The sequence below is a fragment of the Carcharodon carcharias genome, chromosome 11, assembly GCF_017639515.1.
Source record: "Carcharodon carcharias isolate sCarCar2 chromosome 11, sCarCar2.pri, whole genome shotgun sequence".
NCBI classification, from domain to species: Eukaryota; Metazoa; Chordata; class Chondrichthyes; order Lamniformes; family Lamnidae; genus Carcharodon; species Carcharodon carcharias.
Window position 1 is genome coordinate 149,429,501 of NC_054477.1, and position 24,775 is coordinate 149,454,275.

The 24,775-nt window shown below is 42.0% G+C and overlaps 1 pseudogene; it reads left to right on the forward strand.

Moving 5' to 3' along the window:
• The first annotated feature begins 217 nt into the window (after window positions 1-217).
• On the forward strand, window positions 218-538 carry LOC121283936 (annotated as a pseudogene).
• Window positions 539-24,775: the final 24,237 nt, after the last annotated feature.

Genomic DNA, 24,775 nt, shown 5'->3' on the forward strand with positions numbered 1-24,775 from the left:
ACTGAGGTCCGAGGGGGGGAGGGGTGGGTGGAGAGGGTGCCCCTCGGAGGCACGAGCATAAAATAAAACTTCAGAAGGGCCGAGCAGGCGGGTGCCTAGGATTAGAGAGGAACCCTCTGAGCGATCCCCGGACTGTCGTAGGGAGGATGCCTTGATAATGCGGGAGCATCCTCATGTGGCAGAGCAGGGGGTATAAAATACTGGTGCGGTCGGAAAGATGGTCAACGCGCCAAAGACCCGGAGGCCGTACTGCAAGAAAACTCATAGGCACCAGCCCCACAACGTTACCCAGTACAAGAAGGGAAAGGATTCCTTATATGCACAGGGTAAGATAAGTTATGACTGAAAGCAGAGTGGTTATGATGGATAGACAAAGCCTATATTTCGGAAGAAGGCTAAGGCCACAAGGATGATTGTGCCAAGACTGGAGTGTGTGGAGCCCAATTGTTGATCAAGGGGAATGCTGGCCATCAAGAGGTGCAAGCACTTTGAGCTGGGGGGAGTCATGAAGAGGAAGGGCCAAGTCATCCAGCTCTAAGCTGCATCCTTCGTGTTTTTTGAAGTACACATTCACAGTAAAATTAATTAAAGTTAAAAACATAAATAAATCACCCCTAATTGCTACTTGAGGCCTTAAGGTGGTAAATTGGCTGCCTGTCTCCATTCAACAGGCAACCTCTCTGTCTCCTTGCCCACTGCTGGGAAACTTGCCTGGCTGCAGGAATGCTTCAGGGAGCCATCACATTACCACTCCCTCTATTTCCTTTGCCTGCACCCCCCCCACCTCCACCCCCCACCCCCGGCCCTACTGCCGGGATAACTCTGTCCCTTAACTCTTTACACAGATACTGCCAGTCCTGCTGAGTATTCCCAGCAATTTCTGTTTATATTTCAGATTTCCAGCATCGACCAACATTTTTCTTTTTGTCCCTCTATCTCGCCCCTTGGTCCACAGAAAACGGGATGGCTGACAGCCACTGGCAAAAAAACAACAGCAACAACAGCTTGGATTTATATAGCATCTTAAATGCAGTAAAATATCCAGGAGCAGGAGCTTTGTCAAAACCTAATTTTTGATACCGAGAAACATAAGGACGTATTAGCGTAGGCGATCAATCACTCGGTCAAAGGAAAAGCAGAAAATGCTGGAAAAGCTCAGCAGGTCTGACAGCATCTGTGGAGAGGAAAACAGAGTTAGCGTTTTGAGTCCATATGACTCTTCTTCAGACACTTCTTCAAACTCAGCCAAAGCAGTAGGTCTTAAGGAGAATCTTAAAGGAGGAAAGAGAGGCAGAGAATCTTTAGGCTGATATTCCAGAACTTTGGGCCTACGTGGTTGACGTTTGAAGCAGGTCTAATACTGCATACACAGCTTGCAGGAGCTGGTGATAGATGGCACACAAAGGAATCTGGAAAGGAAGAACTGTGCAAACATCATGAAAACATTACATGCCACAAAATGTAGTTGACTTGTTGGCAGCAATATAGTTCTTGCACATGGATGACATTGTAGTATTGGCACCAAAATGTACAAAATACTGGGCAGGGATGTATCTCTTCTAAATCCAGAAAACTGAAGGCTGGAGTAGTAAATAAATTCATTTTTACCCAGCACTGCCTGCTCAAAAACACAGGGCATTACATCACCACCACCTCATTTTGGATGCTTGGGTTTTGCCTAAATTCACCACTCCCATCACATCTGTTCACATAAAAATATATTCTATAGTGAATATACAAGAAATAGTTTCTTGGCAGTCATTTCCTAAGTGAGTTAATGTGCCATAAGAAATCACAATAGCTAAGCTCATATGGGGCATTACAGACATCTGGATTCCACATGTCAAATTCTCTTTAAAAGTTGAGCTTCTTTTAAGCAATTCATTCTTGGTATATGAAATAGCCAGCATTATTGCCTCCCTTAGTTGCCCTTGAGAAGGTGGTGAGCCTTCTTAATCTTCGACCATGGTGAAGGTATTTCCACAGTGCTATTAGGAGGGGGTTCCAGACTTTTCACCAAATGACGATGAAGGAACAATATAATTCCTAAGTCAAAATGGTGTGTGACTTGGAGGAGATACCATTCGTAGGCCAGAATTTTCCAGCCCTGTTGGCATCAGGTGAGAGGGGGAACAATATGGTGAGAAGGCCAAAAAGGTCGTCCGCTCCACCCATCAATGGCAGGCTGCGTTACACATCTCCACATGTCAGGAACCTAATTTCAATACTTTAACATCTCATTATAAGCCTTGCTCGCCTGAATCATCCCTCCATGCTGGATGATCCAATGTGTTTCACAGCTGTACATAAGCGACGTGCACCTGGCAAGCTGCACTTCGCTTGGGACTTTGAGGTTTGTTTGCCTACCTTGCTTCGGGCAGCACTCACGATCATCAGCGCCAAGTTTCACAGGCACATAATTTTTAGAGGTGTTCATGGCAGGTCTCTACCCACCAGACCAGCTGTAAGGCCAGGATAGCTTTTCAATAGCTGCAGGGTTAGGGCTTGCTTGGGTAAGGGGAGAAGTGGCCTCGAGCAAGGGAAGAGGCTGCAGGCTGAGGGCTGTACTGGAACAGGGGAATATCCCAGGGTGTGTGGGTGGGGCACAAGTTGCTCTGTGCAAGTGGCCTCAAGATGGTGAGGGCTGAGGAGGTAGTCTCCAGAGGAGATGAGGCCAGATGGAGATGTGAGGATGTGTGTGAGAGAGTGAGCGTTAATGGCCCTTGGGACTGGTAATGAGTGAGATGTCAGTGAATGCGTGACGGCCTTGTGAGTGTGTAGAGTGATAAGATGGTTGCCTTATTCTGGCAGCATGGACAAGGTCACTCATCCGTTTTCTGCACTGGATGGCTGACCTCTTGTGTGCAGCATTGACAATGACCACTTCTGCCACCATCTCCCAAACCTGAGTGGCGAAACTGATGGGCCTCCTACGGCTGGAGTGGGGGTAGAGGACATTGCTTTGGGCCTCCACAGCGTCCAGAAGGTGTCCCAGGGATGTGTCACTGAATCGGGGGCCTGCACCCTTCTTGGCTTTTGAGGCCATGTCTTCACCAAAGCAGTTCTGGGCTGCAAACATTGAGAAGTGTGTGCACGACTAGAGTTTAAATATGGTGCCCTGTGTGAGGAAGCGGCGAACTAACAGTGTGGCAGGCAAATGGGAGGCTGCCCGCCAGCGAGACGGCGTGTTTCCTGTGGCTGCATAATTAATGCTGTGGGAATGGGATGATACGGCACAAAAATCTGCCATTTGTGGGTAAGATGTCTTCTTTCCTGCCCATTGCCGCACTTTGTGCAAATCTGAAACTATTCGGTCCACAGTGATTTGTTAGAGCAGGGAGACAGTTAACAGTCAACCATATTGTTGCGGGACTGGGGTCTATAAACCAGACAGGGAAAGGACAGCATGTTTCCTCCCTTGATCATAGAATCCTAAACATTTACAGCATGGAAGGAGGCCATTCAGCCCATTGTGTTCATGTTGGCTGACAAGGAGCTATCCAGCCTAAAGGACACTTGCGAATCAGTTGGAATTTTACGACAATCCAACTCACTTTTACTAATACCGGCTTTTTATTCCAGGATCTGAATTTTGGCAGGGAACACATCCCTGCTGACTCTGAGTACCCCACAGCCATTTCACCTTCAAATGAGCATTAAGTGGTTGCAGACGGAACTTCTCCCTCACTCAGGAGGAAGTCCCGCCTTAGAGAACTTCCAACCAATCAGATTGCAGCAACAAGAGCTACAGTGGACTGAAGAGGGAGTGCACCAACATGCCTGAGCCTAAGCCCCAGAACCAGAGGACAAGGTAAGTTTAAGGTGTCCCAGGGGCAGGAAGGGTAGGGAAGGCCTTGGGGGAGGGGGGGGGGTGCAATCAGGGGAAAGTCCTGATAGCATAGGGAGGGAGGTGGGAGGTCCAGTGGCCACTGGACCTTAAGGTGGGGGTGGAGGGCAGCTGCAGTTTGAAAGGGGCTTCTGTTGGAGGCGCCAGAGCACTACAGTGGACAGAAGAGGAAAAGCAGGAGGACACCTGAGACTAAGTCCGGGCATCGGAGTCCCAGGTAAGTTCAAGGGGTTCCAGGGCGGGGGAGGGTATGGAAGGCCTTGGCGGTGTGAAGGGGTTGATTGGGGTCCCAGGAGTCAGGACGTGGGGTACGGAGGTCCAGAGGCCACAGGATCTTAAGGTGGGGAGGGGGGGGCAGCGCCCATCTTCAGAAGGGGGTTTCTGATGGAGGCGTTCACCTCCCCCCCTCCCCGCCTGGAGTCTAACCCTGTCAATTTTCTATCATCCCCCAAGCAAGTTCAATCCTCCCACCAGCCTAAAAATTGAGGCTGGGCGGGAAACGGTGCTTAGGTGGCCAATAATTGTAAAAGCAGCCCAGTGTAAAATCGCTATGTGATGGGGGCAGGGAGGAACCCGGAGGGAATCCAGTCCCATCAATTTCACATTCCCGCCACCCCCCCACCCCCCCCACCCATCTAAAAACTCACTGGTGGGGGTGTTTGAAATTCTGGCCCAGAATTATATAGTTAAACTCAAATTCAGATTTGCAACTCACATTTCTGGAGTATTAATCCAAGACTCTCAAGCGCTAAGCTCAGTAACATAAGTCACATTATCAGCTCCTCTTGCCATGGCTTCAGTTCTGGAATTCTTTGAAGGTGAAACAGAAAAATCCTGGGTATCAACGGTTTCCCAGAATACAGATAAGCAACCAATCTTGATTAGCCACGTAACTCGTGAAGTTATCCAAGCCCCAATCGCTGGTGGTCTCCTTTTAAATAGTAACCACAGACTTAAATCACATATCTTTTTTACACTGCACATTATGCCATCTTAAAGTTTACTTAATGATTAATGAATCATGGTCATCTGTGGAAACCTGGCTTTCCAGGTGAACCCGTGAACCATGGAGTCGTGCGGTGATTTTACTGGTAAGTGTCTTGGGATTGCTCTTTATTTTAAAGGTGTTGGGTAGGATTTCCCGCACCCACTGGCCACCGGGATCTTCCAGTCCCGCCGCAAGTCAAGGGACTTCTGGCTGGGGCGCCGCTTCGCTGGCGGTGGATCCCGTGCGTGACAGGTCCAGAAAATCCCGGTCGCTATATAAATGCAAGTTGTTTTTGTTATGATTGGCATTTATACTGGGCAAGAAGGTGGTGCACAGAAACGTTTTTCATGTTCACTTGCATAAAAGCACTAGTAATCATTTACATTATAGCAAACATTTTAAATTACCATAACTGGTTAAGGAAACAGTACTGGTGGGAGAGAGGTCAATTTAAAATGTTGCCATTATTAAGGGTCCATCTGCTGTCTGTATTCATAAGAATGCATAATGTCTAAACGATAGTTAATCAGGATTTGCCATCCTTCCTGAGTAAGACTGCCCCAGTGTCCCTGAATTTGGGACATATTTCATGAATACTCTATGATAAAGCAGCAACAGAACTGACTCTGAAAATCAGGCCACAGCTACACGTATCATGAGGTGCTTCACAAAATATCAAGAACCAAAAAGTGCTGATTTCAGAAATAACTGAATCCCCAAGAACCATAGATGTTATGCTGATGAGTGGAATAGTTATGCATGAACTGATAGAAGAGGCAATGGAAAAGAGTTTGAGGTAAAACTGATTTCATCGCATCAACAGTGTCCTGGCTCTGGCAAGTTTCACTCCACATTGATTTATACTGCATTAAACTCAGAGCTGGTCTGTGCCTCCTGATTAATCATGGTTAGTCTAATCTTTGCACAAATAATTGAAACTGGTTTGTGCTATTGAAATAATAAGAAGCACCAAGAAGCAGAACTTTGTTCATATAATCACGGTATTGATATTCTGACTGTCTCCCAATGTAGAATAAATCAAGAGCTGGAGAAGCAGGGATCTCTTGGGTATACAAGGACCCGGGAAGTGATTAGAATGTGGAACTCACTAACACATGGTGCAGTGGCTGATAGCACAAATGCATTTAAGTGAAAGCTAGATAAACACATGAAAAAGATGGGAATATGTTGATCGGTTAGATGAAGTAGGAGAGGAGGAAGCTCATGTCGAACATAAACACTGGCCTGGAGTGGGTGAACCAAATGGCCTGTTTCTGTGCTGTACTTTCTGTGCAATTGTGAAAATGTGTAATCTGATTTTTAGAGCCAATTTTCTACTGCTTTATAATGGAACATGTATGAGGTGTGTACTAACTTCGGAGTTTTTGAAGTTTTCTTGTTCAGGATGGATGAAAAGTCCTAATTAATTATCACCCAGAAGGTAATAATACTGATGTTCATTGAAACATGACTTAGATAAACAATCTGCATGACAAATGCTTCATTGTCTGCTAGATGTTAATCCTCCATCACATGTTTGTGAAAAATATAAACATTCCCTGCTGAACAACCTAGAAATAGCTTGGCTCCCTAGCAGCATATTTTTTTTCTATTTTCTTCATGTCTTAAAGATGTCCAGCAAAGTTATCTGGAGGACTGACTTAAGTACAAGCTTCTTTAAAGGATTTTGGGCCTTAGTTTGTCTTAAAGAGTGTCATACTTCAAGCTGTAGTATTGCCTTAACATAATAATGAATTTCCTGCTAAATGATTTTTGATAGAAGCCATCATTTGTCTACAATTATCCAGATTGAAAATGTGCTGCCACGGTATTGCTGAATTGTCTTTAAAGGAATTTAAGAGGTAACATCCAAAAAAATTCTAAGTCAGTGTATGCTTAAGGCAGCAAACAGTTCAATGCACTAGAACACTGTTTAAAATCACTGTCCCATATCAGGAGACAGTGGTCTGAAAATAAACCAGACAGAGTTCTCTTCCACCGAAGGCTAGAGGATCATAAAAAGCAGTTTCTTTGTCAATTAGAAACCCAGAACCAACAAATATTCAGTACAGATCCAACTGGAAAAGACAGACAATGTGGCAATCTCTGCTTTGCTGTGTTGCTGTAGATTAAATGGCAGATTGAATCAGATAGGAAATGGGCCTCTGATAGAAAGAATTATGGCCATGATAGCACCTATCCCTTCAGTTGTGATTTGCCACTCTGTTATGAATATAGAATGTGTGTCAATCAGATGCAAGTGTAACACAAAACTTGCAAACTTGTAAATTTATGATTGCCTAAAGTGTGACAAATAAGGTAAAACAATGGAAAAAACTTGAAGCTCTATGATCTGGTTTTACCCAGTTAAAACAAAGGTCTACCAAGAAAATTGTTTAAGTGGTGCTATCACATTATACAATTTGCTCCAGGGTCAGGATGCAATTCCCATGGAGCTTTTCCACTCAAAGCAGAAAGGCCGTCCTTGTCACGCTAGCTGTGTTGCCGACCCAAATAAGAACCAACAGTTCCTCGACTTGATAGAACAGGCACTTTCTGGCATTCCCACGCCAGGTACCAAAAGCAACACATGGGAAGCAAGTACAGGAAAACGCTGCCTGATTTGAGGATAATATCACTGCAATGGAACCTGGTTTTGAAGCTAAGTGATCCACTCTCATTAATTAGAAGGTAGATCTGAGTGAGAAGACTTTGAATACACTAAGAGTTGTTGTAGTAAAGTCCAACAGACTTCTAGGCACTGTGCCAATAACTACTGGTTATAACTTTGCTTGATTATCCAGTTGTCTGCCAACACAGGGAATGCTAGAGGCATATATGATAGAATCAAAAAGGCAATAGGTTAATCAGCAAAGGAAACAGTGTCATTGAAGACAAAGACAGGTGAAGTCATCACCGACTCTGCTAAACAGATGGTGAGATGGTAGAACACAACCTTGAGTTGCACTCCAGGGAAAACACTATCACCAAGGAAGCTCCTGACACCATAGAGAGCTGCCTGTCATGAAAGAGCTGGAAACCAAATGCACAGTGGTGGGTGTTGTGATGAAGGGCCATCATTGACCTGAAATATTAACTCTGCTTCTCTCCATAGATGCTACCTGGCCTTGCTTAGTATTTCTAGCATTTTCTGTTTTTATTACAGAGGAGCCTAGCAAAGTTATTGATTTGCTGACCATTGACAAAGTTCCAGATGATGATACTATGCTACCTGAACTCATCAAGAACAGAAAACAGCACCTGCATGGACTTCTCCATCTCTGCTGGAGAGAGGGGGCAGTGCCCCAGGATCTGCATGATACAAAGATTGTGACCCTCTACATGAACAAGGGTGACTACAGCAGTTGCAATGTCTGTCAAGGCATCTCCCTGCTGAGCATTGTGAGAAGTATTTGCCCGTGTTGCCTTTGTCAAACAGATCCTGGCTGAACGCACCTATCCTGAATCCCAGTGTAGTTTCAGTACCAGAAGATCTACAATGGATAAGATCTTTCCAGTCTGGCAGCTGCAAGAGAATTGCCATGAACAAAGGAGGCCAGTATAAATATTGCCTTTATCAACCTCACCAATCATGTGATCAAAGGGGCCTATATAAACTGCTGAAGAAAATTGGCTGCCTTTCAAAGCTGCTGGTGTGATCACCTCTTTCCATGACAACGTGACGGGTAAGGTCAGCTATGACAGGGCAACATCAGAACTCTTTGAGATCCGCAGTGGGGTCAGACAGGCATATCTTCTCTTTGATGCTGTCAGATGTCTTCAGTTCATCTACAGAGGGTATCTACTTACATACCAGAACTGAAGGAAAGTTGTTCCCTTGCCCGCTAGAAATCCAAGATAAAAATGCTCAAAGTCCTCATCAGAGAGTTGTCCAACGTGAACGATGCTGCACTGACATTCTACACTGAGGAACACCTTCAGTAGTGAATGGACAGACTCTCTCATGCCTGTTTGAACATCAGCATCAGGAAGAAAAATATCATGGCCCAGGCGTTGTCATACACCATCAGCACTGACAATGTGACACTGAAGGCTGTTGACAGGATCACACGCCTTGGCTCCATAATCACCAGCAATCTGTTACTTGACGTTAAAATCGACACACACATTGCAAAACCTGCAGTTTTTATGCCCAAGTTGAGTAAGAAATTGTGGATCCCCGATAATCTTTCACCCCCTTGTTTATCAAGAATCTATCTAGCTCTCCCTTAAAAATATTCAAAGACTCTGCTTCCACTGTCTTTCGAGTCACTACCCTCCGAGAGAAAAAAAATTCTCTTCATCTCAGTCTTAAATGAGCGACCCCTTATTTTTAAACAGTGATCCCTAGTTCTAGATTGTCCCACAAGAGGATACATCCTCTTCACATCCACCCTGTCAAGGCCACTTAGAGGATTGTAAAGGTTTCAATCATGTCACCTCTTACTCTTTTAAATTCCAGTGGATACAAGCCTAATCCGTCCAGTCTTTCCTCATAAGACAACCTGCTCATTCCTGGTATTAGTCTAATAAACCTTACCTGAACTGCTTCCAACACATTTACATGCTTCCTTAAATAAGGAGACCAATACTGTACACAGTGCTCCAGATATGGTCTCATCAGTGTTCTGTATAACTGAAGCATAACTTCCCTACTTTAGTATTCAATTCCCCTTACAATAAAGGGTAACATTCTATTAGCTTCCTGCATACTAACCTTTTGTGATTCATGCACTAGGACACCCAGATCCCTTTGAATCACAGAGCTCTGCAATCTCTCACCATTTAGATAATATGTTTCTTTTTTATTCCTCCTGCCAAAATGGACAATTTCATATTTGCCCACATTATACTCCATTTGCCAGATCTTTGCCCACTCACTTAACTTATCTATATCCTTTTGTAGGCTCCTTACATCCTCATCACAACTTACATTCCTACCTATCTTTGGTTGTTAGCAAATTTAGTGACCATACCTTCAATCCCTTCATCCAAGTCATTTATATATATTGTAAAATGTTGAGACCCCAGCACTGAATCCTGTGGCATGCCACTCGTTACTGCCAACCAGAAAAAGACCCATTTACATCTACCCTCTGTTTCCTGTTAGCTAGTCAATTGTCTATCCATTACCCATTATACCATGAGCTTTTATTTTCTGCAATAACCTTTGATTATCAAATGCCTTCTGGAAATCTAAGTATAGTACATCCACTGGTTCCCCTTTATCCACAGCACATGTCACTCCTTCAAAGAACTCCAACAAATTGGTTAAACACAATTTCCTTTTCACAAAACCATGTTGACTCTGCCTGATTGTCTTTAATTTTCTTAAGTGTCCTGCCTTAACATCTTTGAACATTTTCCCTATGTTAAGCTGACTGGCCTGTAGTTTCCTGCTTTCTGCCTCCCTTTTTTGAATAAAGAAGACACGTTTGCTATTTCCCAATCTAATGGAACAGTTTCTAGCTTTGCTGTCTCAGTCATATCCTTGATATCTCCATGACTCAGATTGTACTAATTCCATCAGCCTACACTCATTATTAAACCAAATAATGTCTGTGATGGCTTGGCCATGTTCATTGGAGGGATGACACCCAAAGTCCTTCTGAATGGCTAATGGGTCACAACCTGCAGGGTGTCCATACCTCCTCCATAAGAACATCTGCAAGCGAGCTATGAAGATAGCAAATGTCAACAGACAACTGGGAGAAAGTCGCTGACGGCCATGACCTCTGGGTGTTGATTGTTTGGAAGGTCATTGGAAGGGGTGAGGAGACACAGAAAGCTCAGCTGGTGGAGAAGGGAGCCCAGAGAAAACACAGGCTAGTGAATCCTGCAACTTCTCAGTCCACTGTCTTCCTCTGCAGTAAATACAGCAGAAACTGCCATACCAGAATGGGGCTCCTGAGCCACACCAGGCAATGTTTGACAGACCACAAACCATCATCTCATGAGACAGAAGGCTGCCAGAAACCAAGTTGTATCACATTACACAACTTAAGTGGAACAGACTGCCTCTGTATTTAATCTGCAAATTACAAACCCTATCAATCTGAAATAAAATCGGAAAACATTAGAGATGCCCAGCAGTTTCAGCAACATCTGAAAAGAGAAAAGGGTAAGAAAAACATTTTGAATGTTGACTCTTCAGCAGAGCTTCAGAGGATAAAACTGAACCAGAAATCTTGTTTTTTCTCTTCAGACTTTGCTGACTACTGTACATTCGCAGAATTTCCCATGTTTTTAAAAAGATTTTGTTAAAAACAATAAAAATTTTCAACGATCTGGGAAGTAGACACTGAGATTTCCCTCAAAACCTCTAAAGATCAGCCTACAAAGGATTATGAAGCCTAACCAGATAATCCCACTGTGGTTCATGCACTCCCAAGTGTGGAGTGCAACTCTGTTAAAGCCCTCAGAGCAAAGGGCCCCTCGCAGAATTAAGCAGTCAGTTTGCTAATTCTGTAATAAACAGTTTTGGAAAATATGTAACTTAAAATGTATTCTTTTTTTTAAAAAAAAGTTATCTCAGAGAAAGTCATATTATAGAAAGGATACAGAGGTACTGGAGAGGTCATAGAGGGGTGACATCAGAAATGCATGGGTGGAGGTCCAAATAAGGATCGATGAGTCTCTTTTCTCGCGAAAAAAGGCCAAAGGGTGACCCAGTGGAGCTATTTAAAATTATGAAAATTGGATACAGAGAGAATGTTTCTCTTGTGGGGAAGAGCATAACTGGAGTTCATCAACATAAGATAGTCACCAAGAACTCCAATAGGGAATTGAGAAGAAACCTCTTCATTCAAAGAGTGGTGAGAATGTGGAACTTGCTACCACAGAAAGCGGTTGAAGCAAAAAGCATTGATACATTTAAGGGGAAGCTAGATGATGGAGAGGGGAATAGATGGTTAAGACGATAGACGTGGATGAGGAAAGATGGGAGGAGTTTCAAGTGGAGCATAAACACTGGCATGAACTGGTTGAGCTGAGTGACCTACTTCTGTGCCTTTTATCCTGTATAATCCTATGAAAAAGTTAACCAGTCGAAATTCTTCCATTGCTGATAATACTGACAACCACATGCCTTCGGCCTTTCCGCACCTACACAGATAAAAGATCATTTCTGCAGCCGGTATTTCCCCGGCCATGATTGACAGGAAGAATCTAACCAAGGTTGCAACACGAAACACCCCAAAGTGATCTCAAACCAAATATAAGAATCAAAGCAGGATGGAAAGATGCAGTTTACAGCCCATAGACATTTCAGAAACTTTTTTGGGATGGGGTGTAATTTTAACCTCCTCCCCACCACCCACCCTCCCCCAACCCCCCGCCCCATGACAGTCAGGAAAAGGGTAAAAATGTAAAACTGCATAACACAACCCCTAACACGCCAGATGGGAAACCTACGGGGTCAGGCGGAATGTTGATTTTTATCCATGACTTAGATTAAAAATTGCCCCCTACGAGTCAGGATAATGTGACTTTGAGGGAAGCATGGAAGTGATGGTGTTCCCAGATTGTGGGTTTTGGAGGTACTGTCAAAAAAGCCCTGGTGAGTTGCTGCAGTGCATCCTGTAGATACTGCAGCCGCAGTACTCTGGTGGTGGAGGAGGTTGATGTTTAAGCGAGTGGATAGAGTGCTGATCAAATTGACTGCTATGTCATGGATAGTACCAGGTTTGTTGACTCTTTTTGGAGAGCCACCCATCAGGCATCAAAGAAGAAAGCCTTGCATTTATACAGTGCCTGTAAAAACCCCATGCTGTTCCAAAGCATTTTGCAGCCAATTTAAGCCTTTTGACATACAGCCATATGATGCTCACCAGATAATATGTTTAGCGACTTTAGTTGAGGGATAAATATTGGCCAGAATTGCACTGGTCTTCTTTGAATCATGTCATAGGATCTGACACATCCATTTGGGAAAGCACAGAAGCCCACAGTTTAACATTTCATCAGAAAGACAGCATCTTCAACAGTGCAGCACTCACTTAGTACTGCACTCAGAATGTCCACCTGGACTTCATGCTCCAGTCTCTGGAGTCGGACTTGAACCCCAACATTCTGGCTCAGAGACAGAGTTCTACCCACTGAGCCACACATGAACAGATGCAGACCATTCTATCACACTCCAAACTTGTGCCTTGTAGCTAGAGGCAAGGATTTGGAGAGCCAGGAAATGAGTCACTCCTCTGATATGCATCAGCAGCCATGGTGTTTTTTGTGGTTGGTCCAGTTCGGTTTCTAGTCAATGTTGGAACCATAGATTGGCATAAAATGAATTAATTTTGACAATTACCGTGATGTCTAGCATGAAGAAGCATTATTTGCCTCCTGCTGTCACAGATCACCCTCTTCCTGTTCATTAATGGGGTGGCATTGAGATCAAGGTGCACAAGGTTACATGAATGCCATCAATAATGTTTGCTTTTGGAGAATCCAACTAGATGGCATAAATAAAGGGCTGTTATGTTGCTAGACATTTCCCACTGGTAAGCTGATGACAGGAGCAACTTGCCTTAAAAATAAAACAGCTGTGATGTGCCTTATACAATATTAAGCTGAAAGTTGAGTAACTCATTATATCTCTGCAGCTGCTGCAAAGAAATCACAGCTGAGTCATTTGGACTGCGACTGGCAGAGTCATCCCAATTGTTGAAATGGTTTGTAGGTTTTGGTGTAGGAATGTGCGGAGTTCAGTGAAAGAGTCTGGGGAAGCAGCATCATCTGTGTATACAGCAATACAATGCCTGGGCCTGTATGTGTACCAGATGGCCTAAAAACAGGTCTCCATTGATCTTCTGAGGTGCAGAGGCATCTTTATTGCCTGCTTCCCTTTTCCCTTCTAGAACTTGAAGAGAGATTCCCAGAAGATTCATAACTCTTCTCAAACACTCTTCCCTGGGGAAACAGAAACAGCAACAGATGTTGTTCAGCTTTAAGATGCCATCAGTGAGATTTTAATAAAATTCACTCCCTTTCCCTAACAGCAGAAATATAGTACAAAACCTCCAAATGACAAGTGGCTATATAGAAGTTAACAAATAGCACTCACCATGAACAGTAAGGACCTAAATGAAAGGAACATTTATCCCATTGAGCACCTGTTTTATTTAGCAGATGAGCATCTGACACAATCTTCAGGCATTCCCAACACATTACGGGGCCTAGTAATTATTCTTTTATTTCTAAAGAGCCCTGCTCACAATAGGTACTGTGGACTGCAAGTGGTACAGGTAATCACTGGGCAAAATAGGTTTGTAAAATGCAGAGAACCAGTCCTTAATCCACAGCAGAGCTGCAGGTATTGAAGACAACATTATCAGCTCCATTATATTAAAGGACAATATTGAAATACATTGTCAGATTCATTATACACACATTATAAGATTCCACACAATAGATTATTAGCAAAAAAAAAAACACCCCAGTCAATTGGAGTAAACTTGTGACATGGTTTAGAAATTGTCTGGAGCTAGGGGACCAAGAGTATGGATAAAGGGAATATGCTCTGATTGGCATGATGTGACAATTGGTGTCCCCAAGGGATACATTTTGGTGGCTCAGCCTTTCACTACATATATGCATGATTTGCATGAAAATATAGAAAGCTGTATATAGAAGTTATGAAATTAATTTTTTTTAGGTAGGTATCACAGATTATGCAGTGAGGCTGGTAAATGGAAGTGAGTTAAAGATCAGCTGATGACCTGATTAAAAACAGAACAGACTCAAGGAGCCCTTGTTCCTATATTCACAGTCAATCAAGAAAAATATAACGAAAATGGAATATGTAAGGAACACCCCAAAGATTCATTGAGTTATTAGCCATACAGAGTAGTGAGGTCCCATTTTCAACCGTAAGCTGATCTTGGCCGAGACACTGTTAAGAAATAACAACAGCAACTTGCATTTATATGGCATTCTTAATGCGGTAAAAAGTTCCAAACTGCTTCGCAGGAGCATGGTCAAGCAAAATTTGACACTGAGCCACATATGGAGATATCAGGACAGCTGCCTAAAAGCTTGGTCAAAGAGGTAGGCTTTACGGAGCATCTCAAAAAGAAGAGAGAGGCAGCGAGGCACAAAGGTTTAGGGAGGGAATTCCAGTGCTGAGGGCTTCAGCAGCTAAAGCACAACCAGATAATGGTGCAGCGATGAAAATTGGGGATGCACAAGAGACCAGAGATGGAGGCAAGCGAGATCTCAGAGGGTTGGAGGGCTGGAAGAGGTTACAGAGTTGGAGAGAGATAAGGTCAAGAGGCATCACAAAATCATCAAAATGATTCTGGTTTCCTATTCCTAATAACTATCCAATGAACCCAGTAGTCATTGGGAGTGAGCAGAATCAAGCTTGGCTAGGTTTCTCCACCTACCTGAGGACTAGCCTGGAAAAACTTGCTGTCAAGACTCATACCTGAATAACAGTCACTTAAGTAAGGTACAGCATGTTATGGTGTTCAGGAGAAAAGATAAAATTGGTGGGCATAATAACTAAGATAAAAAAATGAATTAATAATAAAAGTTTGTTTATTCTAAAGACAATTCATTTAAAACCTGAAAGAGCTGAATACTATTGACAGGGTTCTCATTATTTTGACATCATTCCTGGTGAAATGTATCTGTTCAGAAGAAAATTTCAAAGATCTATTTCTATATTAATCAGTCATCTCCAAATTATCAGTTCCATGGGCAACAAAAATAACTCTATTAACAGAAACATCATTACTTTAATAAGTTTCATGCCAGAAGATTGAGCTATAATAAGGCTGCAATGAATGAACCAGCATGTTGTATGCTTGATTAGCAGAGAGCTAATCAAGGCAGGAGATGAGAGCAAAGTACATCAATTGACTCAATTTTCGCTATTGCACTAGGGAATGTGTCAGATCGTTCATAATACTCATTAGCGCATGATGCAGGACGAATTAATATTTTACAGAAAATATATATTGTTCTGCTTTCCATAGTTATAAATTAAGAACAGAGGGAAATTCTAAAAATATCACTTGCGTCTAATTGTTAGAAATGCACATTTTCTTTTGAGATTCATTTTTATTTATAATCATTTAGAATGTCCCCTCAACACAGATAGAAAGTGACACTTCTGATGTTAGCATTAAATCATGTTGCCATGGATAAGCAGATCAGGCTTGTGTATTTGTCTTCCCCTCCCCTCTCCTCCCCCACTTCCCCCCACTCCTCACTACCATATCTCATTCAGGATGTTTGTAGCTCATTTCAGATTCACAGCAGAATATCCAACATTAACCTCTCTCAGTTCGAGGAGCTCAAATTTCGCCACAGAAGAACAGTAGAATTGGCATTGATGGAAGCCTGAAATTGATCATCTCTTTGCCCTCTTGATGAGGGTGCTCCTGCATCTCCTGACCCCATATTAATTCCATGTGGGTCATTGCCAGTCAATGCTCCCCTCCCCCCGAATTGCCACTACCTCACCAATCGCTGCTGCTACCCTACCCTCCCCTGATCCCAGCCTCTGCCCTCCCTGATCATTACCCACCCTCCACCGTCACCCACCAGAGCTAATTGCCCCACCCCTTCCTGATTTGCCACTTTTCCAGTCCTTTTTAAGAACTCAACTGAGAGCCACTGCTGGCATGGCAAGGGATGGCCATTATCTTGATAATCAAGCCCAAGGGTTTTTTTTATTTGTTCTTGGGATGTAGGCATTGCTGGCAATGCCAGAAAATTACCCACCCCTAATTGACCTTGAGAACCACTTACACTTTCTTGAACCTCTGCAGTCCATCTGGATATAAATATGTCCACAGTTAGGAAGGAAGTTCCAGGATTTTGACTCAGCAACAGTGAAGGAACAACAATATAGTTTGATTTGGAGGGGAACTTGCAGATGGTGCTCTTCCCAGCCATCTGCTGCCCTTGTCCTTCTGGGTGGTAGAGGTTGCAGATTTAGAAAGTGCTGGCAAAGGAAGTTTGCAAGGAGCATTTCATATTGACTTCAATGGAAATAAAAATTGATAGGTACATAAAACGAGCCACCAGCTCAATGTAATTAGATTATCACTTGAAAATTACCCCCAGGAATTCAATTCAACCCTCAGTTACTTTAAATGTTTTTTTCCCCCCTGTGGTGTTAAAAACATAAGATATTGAATACATTGAATGAGTTTTAAAAATAAGAGCAGAAATTGAGAGGTCCTGCTGCCTGCCTGAAGCCTTGCTAGATGTGAGCCTTGATCGGAGACAGGACAATATTGCAGTATGCCCTGATTGTGTCCTTTTGTTTCTGGCCAGGCTTCATGCTGGCAGCAGCATTTCACAATTTCTGCCCTATGGAATATTGGAAAACCTACTTAAGCACACACATTTGGATATATAACTACAGACAGAAAATAACTGGGAAAAGAGAACTTGTTAAAGGAAGAGTCTGTACCATTGAAAATGAGGAGCAGGAGTGCTCTTAAGTAAATTGAATTAGTCAAAGCTATGTACCACAATCCTGAAAGAGAACTATCAAAGAATAAAGTTTGATGTGGCTCGAAAGACCTAAACTCATTTCAGCTAAAATATTTATAGGGTTCTGAATCATTCAGGCAAAGTAGCCATCTTTGGGTCAAGGATTAACCTGAACATTTTATAATTATTGTTTGCCTTGTCAGGTGCAAGAAAGGTGTCTAATATAGTTTATTCATCTTTAACAGGAAATCTATCCCTATCACTGGCGATGACAAACCACTATTATATTTGTGGGTATGCTCTCAGTCACTGGTAATGAACAATGAATAAGGATATGCTTATCTCCTGCATTTGATTAACTATTCCTTACTGATGCTACTATGGGGTTGCTTTTTGTGCAATGGCGCCAGCTGGATATAAATGCTACAGCTGATGCAAATCTGGTCAGAATGGTGAGGCTAGATTATACATGAAGGCCAGGCTCCCCATACCCCAGTGTAAATGTTGGGGATGAGCCTACCTCAGCTTGGCCAGTTTGCCCTGCTTTAATTTTATGGCCAACAGGTTTTTAATTGTTATGAGGTGAGACCTCCACCCCTCTCCAGATAGAAGCCCTGCCTCATAGAGCTGGCGGCCAATCAGAGGCTGGCAGCCCTGCTGTACTGGCAGTGCCACCAGGAGCAGTGGCCACTGCCAGTACTGCATCAAGGACATCAAGAAGGTGCTTCGTGATGGACCCAGACCGCCAGATAAGTCTGGGATCTTGCCCGGGTTGGGCTGGAAAGCCGTGGCGCGGGTGGCGGGGAGCATGTTGGACAGGGCAAGAGGGAGGTGGGACGCAGGAAGGGAAACCTGTGTGGGGTTGGGTGATGATAGCCTCGGATTGGCACTGGGGACCTGAAAAGGAGGCACCCCCCTCCCCCATTTCACGGGCCTGCAGCCCGCAGGGTCAAACCTGCCAGGCTGCATGTTGGGCACAGGCTTCTCTGGCCATCCAATAGTTAAAATTGAGCAGTAGTGGTATGAGACCCTTAAGTGGGCATTCAATTAAGCCACAGGTGAGCAGCTTACCCAGTGCCTCCCCCTATCGCTCATAAAATCACAGTGAAAGCGGGAGGGGGCTGACTGGAAGGAGCGCTGACCATGGCACAGCACCTTATTTTACAGCCCACCTACCTGCCTACCCACCCGTGGATGGCCCTTAAAATTCAGCCTGTAATATACCTTCTTCTTGCCTTTGAACTGCCTACTCTTCTTGTTTTTCTTGTTTCAACCTATACGCCTGTGATCTCGTTACCACATGATGTAGAAACAATCCAGGATGTTCTCTCTCTAACACCTCCATTGAAAACACTTCTACAGGCTGCTCAACTACAATATGTATCAGCCACATTTGAGATATATCATTACCCAGAATAAATTGAACCCCTGCAATAGGAAATTTTTCCACTACTCCAGCAATAATTTCACCCTTCTCCCACTTACTCTTTAAATTTAACTTCCACAATGGAATAGGTTTGGCATCTCCATGAACCTCACTTATTATCACCTGTTCCTGCAATATTCCCTCTGAATGACAAATATTACTATCCCACAACACTAAGGATTGACTATCCCCTGTGTCTCTTAAAATTTTAAGATCTTTACCTACTCTACCCTGTACACATGGAAAGACATTCCCTTCACAGACAAAATCTTTAAACATTTCTGCAACTTGCCCCTCAGAATTCTCTTGGGTCAATTGTGAATATATTCCCACTTCTTTACCTATCACTGGTTCTTCCTGTTTTACCTGTGTACACACCACTGGTTTTTCCAGTGCCTGAACCTCAGAATGCACAGTACTTTTATTTCCAGAACTTTTCTGCACTCCAATAGTTCCAACAGATTTTCCCTGCAATTTCCAACACACTGACTTCATGTGCCCCACTTTATTACAATGAAAACACCTCAACTTTCAAATGTCATTTCTACCCTCAGCACCATCCATTTTAATCATGAGAAAAAAAAAAACTTCTTGGGAATTTCCAGCTACTCCTTCTCTTCCCTGACTACCTACGTTCCTTTCACCTTCCCACTTTCTATCCTTTTCTGACTTAAAAAAGTGTGACGATAAAAAGGTTTAGTCCTATGAACTAACTCAATCATCAGCTATTTCTGCTGCCTGTCTTACAGAATCAACCCTCTGTTCCTCCACGTGAGTTCATTACCAAAGGGATTGAAGCTTTAAGTTGTCCCAAACAAACCACTCCTCTAAGAGCTGCATATGTTGTCTCTATTTTTAATGCCCATATCCACTGGTCAAAATTACTTTGTTTTACTCTTTATAACTCAATACAAGTTTGCCCAGGCTGTTTTCTCACATCCCTAAATTTCTGCCTGTGTGCTTCAAGAACCAACTCATATGCACTCAAAATAACCTTTTTCACCACATCACAATTCACCGATACTTCCTCAGACAGCGAAGCATATACCTCATGTGTTCTACCCATCAACTTAGGCTGTAAAAATAATGTCCAGTTTTCCAGTGGCCATTTCATCTGTTTAGCTACCTTCTCAAATGAAATAAAGAATGCTTCAACATCTTTTTCCTCATACTTTGAAAGGGCTTGTACAAATTTAAACATCTCCCCCCGGGTTCTACTCTGGAGATAAGTCTTTCCTCAACTGCTGGTGTCTTTTTTAACTGCCAACATTTTCAATTGGAATTCTGTCTCTCTTTTCTCCTTCTCTACCTTCACAATTTCTAACTCCCTTTCCTGTTTTCTTTCTCTCTAGCACCTTTCTGCCTGTTCCCTTTGGAATGCCTTGTCTCTTTCCTTTTCTTCCAATTCAATCATTTTCATTTGCAACTGAATTTGAGCCCATTCCATCACAACAACTCGGTGTGTAAAAAAATAATTTGCAATTAAAACAGTTATATCAGAAAGCTTACTTGGAAACAGAAGCAAAATGCATACTAGAATGTTTGTACATTAAGGGTGATATTTTAATGAGAAAATGGAGGCCGGATCATGTCTCAGCAAATGAAAGCTGGAGGGAAGTACATCAGATTGTTATCCCATTAGGGCATTGAAACAAGATTCTGAGGATTGCTCATGAAATTCCAATGGTGGGACATTTAGGAACTTGAAAGACACAGGTAAAAGTATGGAAACATTTTTATTGGCTAGGATTGCACAGGGATATAATCAAATTCTGTAGAACATGTTACTCATGTCTTGTAACAGGGAAACTACAAGCAGTGATTAAACCGGCACTTTTAATCCCAATACCAGTATTTGAAAAACATTTTACCAGGGTCATTACTGATTGTGTAGGATCCCGCCTTAAGACTAAAAGTGAAAATCAGTACTTACTGACAATAATAGATGATGTGTCTACCAGGTTTCCTGAAGAGATACCTTTGAGAAATATTACAACTAAGAGTATTGTGGAAGAGTTTACTAATTTTTTTTACAAGATATGGTTTACCTAAAAAAAAAATAATCAGATCAGGGGTAAAATTTCATGTCACAGCTGTTTAAGGAAGTATTGAACAGTTTGGGGGTAAAATAGTTTAAGTCAACAGTTTATCATCCATACTCTCAAGGAGCTTTGGAAAGATGCCATCAAACTTTAAAAATTATGATGAGAGCACACTGTCAGGATTAGGCAAAGGATTGGGACACAGGAATTGCATTTTTGTTATTTGCTATTAGAGACATACCTAATGCATTGACTGGTTTTAGCCCTTTTGAACTAGTTTGTGGTCATGAGGTAAGGGGACTACTGAAATTGATTTATGAGAAATTGGTGGGTCAAAATTCAAACTACTCTCCTGGATTATGTATCAAATTTTAGGGAAAGATTCAACAGAGCATGTGAGCTGGCTTGGGAACATTTAAAAATATCACAGCAAGTGATGAAAGTAAAAGCAGCTAAGAAAGCTAAAATTCACAGTTTTGTTTCTGGAGAGAAAGTATTAGTTCTGTTACCAGTTCTAGGTGATTCATTAAATACAAGATTTAGTGGGCCTTGCAGGATTGAAAAGAAATTGAGTGAAGTAAATTATTTAATAAATACTCCAGATAGAAGAAAGAAGCAGAGGATGTCTCATTTAAATATACTTAAAAGATACTTTGACAGAGAACAGGACCAAAAGGAGGTATTAATGGTGCTAGATAATGAGAAAGAGGTAGGAATGCAAGACTCTGAAATTGATTTTCCTCTAATCAAATTGGATAATGAGGGGGTACTTGAAAACTTAAGTGTACTATTGAGTTAACTTTCAGACAAGTGTCAAAGAGATTTGGAAAAGCTATTGCAGTCACACAAACCTATTTTTGGGAATATGTTGGGGAGGACAGATTTGGCTATGCATGATGTCTCTAACAGTTTCATCTTTGATAAGGCAACATCCTTATGGATTAAATCTGGCAAAGTTATCACAAGTACAGAAAGAAATTGATTTCATGCTTCAAAATGATATCATTAAGTCTAGTTGCAGTGACTGGAGTGCACCAGTTGTACTGGTACCGAAATCAGATGTAACACAGACTGTGTGTGGACTATCAATAGGTGAATGCGGTGACAAAAGTGGATTCACATCCTATACTACAGTTGGAGGATTGTATTGAGAAAGTGGAGACAATCTAGATTTATCACTAAGATTGACTTGCTAAAAGGATATTGGCAAGTACCGTTATCGGGGAGAGCAAAGGAGATATTGACTTTAGAGATGCCACATGGACTATATCAGTTTAAAGTCATACCATTTAGTATGAAGCATGCACCTGCAACATTTTAAAGACTGACAGACAAAGTAATTGCAGGTCTAAACAATTGTGCTGTTTATGTTGATGACTTAATAGTTTTCAGTCAGACGTGGGATGAGCATTTATAACACCTGGAAGATTTATTTACTCGATTAAAAGAAGCTAATTTGGTGATGAAATTAGCTAAAAGTGAATTTGCAAAAGTGCAAACTATGTATCTAGGCTATACCGTTGGACATGGTAAGGTGGCTCCAAGAGATCTGAAAGTCAAGGCTATCGTGGATTTCCCAGTGCCTGCGACAAAATGAAAAGTTTTGAGATTTCTGGGCATGAGTGGGTTTTACCTGAAATTTGTACCAAATTTTAGCAAGTGGTTGCTCCACTGACTGAACTACTAAAACAGTACAAGAAGTTTCAATGGATACTGGAGTGTCAGAAGGCATTTGATAGTTTGAAAACTATCAAATTAGCTATCATATTAACCACAACACCAGTTGTGGGAATACCCAATTATGCCAAGCAATTTAAATTGGCCATTGATGCAAGTGATATTGGCATCGGGGCCGTGCTGTTACAAGAAGATGACACTGAAATTGAAAAAGCAATAGGGTATTTTTCACGGAAGTTGAATGCACAGCAGAGAAGATATTCAACGATTGAAAAGGGGACGTTGGGTTTGATGTTAGAATTGCAGCATTTTGAAATCTATAATAAACAAGTCATCAAAAACAATCGGTTATACAGACCACAATTCTTTGAAGTTTTTGGACAAACTTTGAGACAAAAGTGCAAGACTTTTCAGGTGGATTTTATTACTGCAACCATTTAATTTACAGATAATAAATGTCGCTGGACAAGAGAATCTGCAGATGCATTATCAAGAGCTTGAAGCTTAAAGGGAAGATTGGACATTTTAAAACCTGGACACTGAACTGGGAAGGTTTCTGTTGATACCATTGTATATATATTGTTATGTTAATCCATGCATCTGGTAATGTAATAGTGTAATAAGTATAGGAGATAGTGTAAGATGGGTTAATAAAAAATGAAGCCATCTTTTAGAATTATGATGGTTCAGTTTTCGATAAGGATGGGATGTCATGAAGGGATTAATGTCTATAATGTTCTTGCAAATTATTCTTTTAAACTGAGTTTAGTGGTGTCTGTGTGTGTGTCTTAATTGGATTAAAGCCAGCTAGTCTGGTACTTTGATGTAAAGAAATAAGTAGGTTTGAAATGGTAATTAGATAAACATGGGGAAGTTTAGAAACATAGGAGTCAAGGGGGCAATTTTGCATTTTTAAATAAAGCTTACAAACTAATGGGTGAAATCTTGTACCTAGCTAGAAGACACCAAGAATTTTTTTTTCTGCATAATAATAAAATTGGTGGAATCAAAGGATATTATTGTTAGGAGATGTAAAATTAAAAACCTAGTGCTACAAAGGGAAATTTACATTCAAAGGAAAGCTAGGTATAAACAGAAAGGAGTTTGTGTGTGTAAGGCAGAGGCATTTAAGATCTAACTGGTCTGTATGCCTGCAATTGTGACTGCAAGGAATTTCATTTTGAACTTGTAAAGTCAAATGTGCTTTGCCTGGGGTCTTTTTAAATGAGGGAGATTCCATTAGTGACTGCATTGGGGAAGTGGAATCTAATGAACAATTACCAAACTGTTTAATGCAATTAGGAAAGAAATGATGAAAAATGCATAAGTCATTAAAGGTGGCAGATGGAGAGAGCAGTTAATAAAGCATACAGTACCCTGGACTTTATTAATAGGGGCATAGAGTACAAGAGCAAGGAGGTTATGCTGAATGTGTATAGGATACTAGTTAGACCTCAACTGGACTACTATGTACAGTTCTGGGCACCATACTTTAGGAAGGATGTGAACATGTTGGAGGGAGTGCAGAAGAGGTTTAAAAAGTGGTTCCAGGGATGAGAAATTTCAGTTATGAAGATAGATTGGAGAAGTTGGGACTATTCCCCTTGGAGAGGGGAAGGCTAAGAGGAGATTTGATAGAGGTGTTCGAAATCATGAGGGGGCTAGACAGAGTAGATGGGGAGAAACTATTCCCAGTCATAAAAGGATCGAGAATGAGAGGGCACAGATTTAAAGTGATTTGCAAAAGAAGCAAATGCAGTGTGAGGAAAAAACTTTTTCACACAGCAAGTGGTTCAGGTCTGGAAATGCACTGCCTGAAAGTATGGTGGAAGCAGGTTCAATTGAGGCATTTAAGAGGGCATTGTTTCTATTTAAGTAATCATATAATGTGTAGGGTTGTGGGGAAAAGGCAGGAGAATGGCACTGAGTCATAATGCTCATTCAGAAAGCCAGTGCAGACCTGATGGGCCGGATGGCCTCCTTCTGAACCGTAACAATTCTGTGATTCTGTGAATACAGTTCATGAGGTGCCTCACTACTCTTGCCATTACTGGTTACATTTACAATAGACATCTACATTTCATGCCAAATGTTCTCTGATGCATACAGCCCAAGGGGGTTTTACACAGTTTCCAGCCCCTGGAAATACCATGGTGGGATGTCATTAGACAATAGCCTTTCTCCATTGAACCTTTGCAGCAGCTTCCCCAAGCTTTAGTGTGTCTCTTAAGAATGCCATAAAAGCATGATATTGTATTATTGTTCCCCTTAAAGAAACACTTTGGGACTTTGCTCTTGTAGCAAATTTGACATTACATAAAATCCAATATAGATCAGTGTATCTCAAT